Genomic DNA, 3,313 nt, shown 5'->3' on the forward strand with positions numbered 1-3,313 from the left:
TGTAAAGCCCCGCCCATTAAAGGGAGGAGCCTGCGGAGGCCCCGCCCACGCCTTGGAGACTCTGGCCATGCTTCTTGGAAGAGGCAGCCTCTCCTTTTGGAAAATGTATTTATTTGTTATTTTTACATCCCGCCCTTTTTCACCCCAAAAGGGACTCAGAGCGGCTTACAAGTATATATATTATATTTTTAGCATAACACAATATTAGTATTATGTATTACCATGTTGTACTATGCCACTGTAATGCAATATTATTAGTAGCATATTATTACATGGAACATATAATATACAGGGTTAGTCAAAATGCATAGGCCAATAAGCCATTCAATTGAATGGCTTATTGGCCTATGCATTTTGACTAACCCTGTATAATTCTTGTATTATTTTATGGTATTACATTATAATATGATCAATAACATATGAACCTACAATATATTATATTATTAGCATAGCACAATATTAGTATTATATATTATCATATTGTACTATACCACTGTAAAGCAGTATTATTAGTAATATTATATGTAACATCTAATATATAATTCTTGTATTATTATTTTTGTATTACATTATAATATGATCAATATTATATGCACCTACAATATATTATATTGTTAGCATAGCACAATATTAGTATTATATATTATATTGTACTATACCACTGTAAAGCAGTATTATTAGTAATATTAAATGGAACATCTAATATATAATTATTGTATTATTATATGGTATTACATTATAATATTATGATCAATATTATATGAACCTACAATATATTATATTGTTAGCATAGCACAATATTAATATTATGTATTACCATATTGTACTATATCACTGTAAAGCAGTACTATTAGTAATATTATATGTAACATCTAATATATAATTCTTGTATTATTATTTTGTATTACATTATAATATGATCAATAACATATTACCTACAATATATTATATTGTTGGCATAGCACAATATTGGTATTATATATTACCATATTGTACTATACCACTGTAAAGCAGTATTATTAGTAATATTACATGTAACATCTAATATATAATTCTTGTATTATTATTTTGTATTACATTATAATATTATGATCAATATTATATGTACATACAATATATTACTAGCATAGCACAATGTTAGTATTATATATTAGTATATTATATGACACCACTATAATGCAATATTATTAGTAGCATTGCATGTAACATATTCTATGTAATTATTATATTATTATATCATATTATTAGTATTGTATTAGATTATAACATTATCAATATTATATGTACATACAATATATTACTCGCAAAGCACAATATTATTATTATGTATTGGTATATTGTACTTTGGCCACATCATGAGGAGACAGCAAAACCTAGAGAAGACAATTATGCTGGGGAAAGTGGAAGGTAAAAGGAAGAGGGGCCAACCAAGGGCAAGATGGATGGATGGCATCCTTGAAGTGACTGGACTGACCTTGAAGGAGCTGGGGGTGGTGACGGCCGACAGGGAGCTCTGGCATGGGTTGGTCCATGAGGTCACGAAGAGTCGGAGACGACTGAACGAATGAACAACAACATATTGTACAATACCACAATAATGCAATATTATTAGTAGCATTACATGTAACATATTCTATATAATTATTATATTATTATATACTCCAGAAGCCACTTGTAGTTTCTCAAGTCGCTCCTGACATGACAAAAAAAAAGTATTATTAGGATTATATGTTATTACATTATAATATTATGATCAATATTAATTTGTACAAACAATATATTATATTATTAGCATAGCACAATGTTAGTATTATATATTATTATATTGTATGATACCACTATAATGCAATATTATTAGCAGTAACATATAATATATAATTATTATATTGTATTATTAGGATTATATTATAACACATTATAATATTATAATTGATATTATATGTACCTACAATATATTATATTATTAGCATAGCACAATATTAATATTATATATTACCATATTGTATTATACCACTGTAATTCAATATTGTTAGTATTATTACATATAATATACAATATATAATTATTGCATTATATTGTATTATATTACAACATTATGATCATTTTTTTTGTCGTGTCAGGAGCGACTCGAGAAACTGCAAGTGTACATACAATATATTACTAGCCTAGCACAATGTTATTATATATTACTATATTGTATGATGCCACTATAATGCAATATTATTGGTAGCATTACATGTAACATATTCTAAATAATTTTTATATTATTAGATTGTATTATTAGCATTACATTGTATTGTATTTACATATTATCGACATTAAAATGTACATACAATATATTATATTATTAGCATAGCACAATGTTAGTATTATATATTATTATATTGTACTATACCACTATAATGCAATATTAGTAGTATTACATGTAACATATAATATATAATTATTATATTATTATATTGTATTATTAGTGTTCTGGAACAGCTGTTCCAGGAGCTCCAGATGTATTTGCTGTGTTTAAATGTTTGTGTGCAATCCCATGCTTGGGATTTTGCAGCAGGGGGTTTCCTGTTATAATTTGCATTTATAGGGTAAGCCACCTGCCAGTTATAGTTAGGTTCCCTGATCCCGCCCCTTGTTGAGTTTTGGAGGGAAAAAAGCCATTTTGAGTTAGTTCTCACAGAGAAGCCTTTCACACAGGACATAGAACGAAGTGGCTCCTGTAGAAAAGCTTCGTCTTTTACAGCTTGGCCGGGGTTATACAGCCCTACGGCTTGGCCAGGAGACATACAGCCACAGCTTGGCTGAGGGACTCCAGCCGGCCATCACAGCAACCTGAACTCCTTCTTTTTCCCTGGAGGTCTACAAAGCTCTGTTGAGGCAAGGGTCACTCGCGGAAGCCAGACGCAGTTGGTACCGGGTGCAGGGGCTCCACGTCAACAGAGGCAAGTACAGACTGCCCAGATTAGAAGCTAGGATTTCCCCATCGGTTAGCTACAGTTAAGAAGACAGTGCCTGTTCCTAGTGGACAAGATTGAAAGAGCCTATAGACTGTAAAGAAAACCGTTAAAGTACCTGTTTGTTCCTGTTTGTTCCTTAATAAAAGAACTTTGTTGGACTTACTTTAAGCATTCTAAAGACTCTGTTTGGGGGAATCTAAGGGCCTTTATTCTGAGGCAGCCCCGGCGTCCCGTTGGGCACAGAGAATTTATGTCCTGTGTACGGTCTAATGTACAGGCCCAGCGTGCGACAGCACAGTAAAAGACGGAGCTGGTGGCTTCTGCCACCCGGGAATAGAGAAAAAGACTTTACA

This window comes from Anolis sagrei, chromosome Y (assembly GCF_037176765.1).
Source record: "Anolis sagrei isolate rAnoSag1 chromosome Y, rAnoSag1.mat, whole genome shotgun sequence".
Lineage (NCBI taxonomy): Eukaryota > Metazoa > Chordata > Lepidosauria > Squamata > Dactyloidae > Anolis > Anolis sagrei.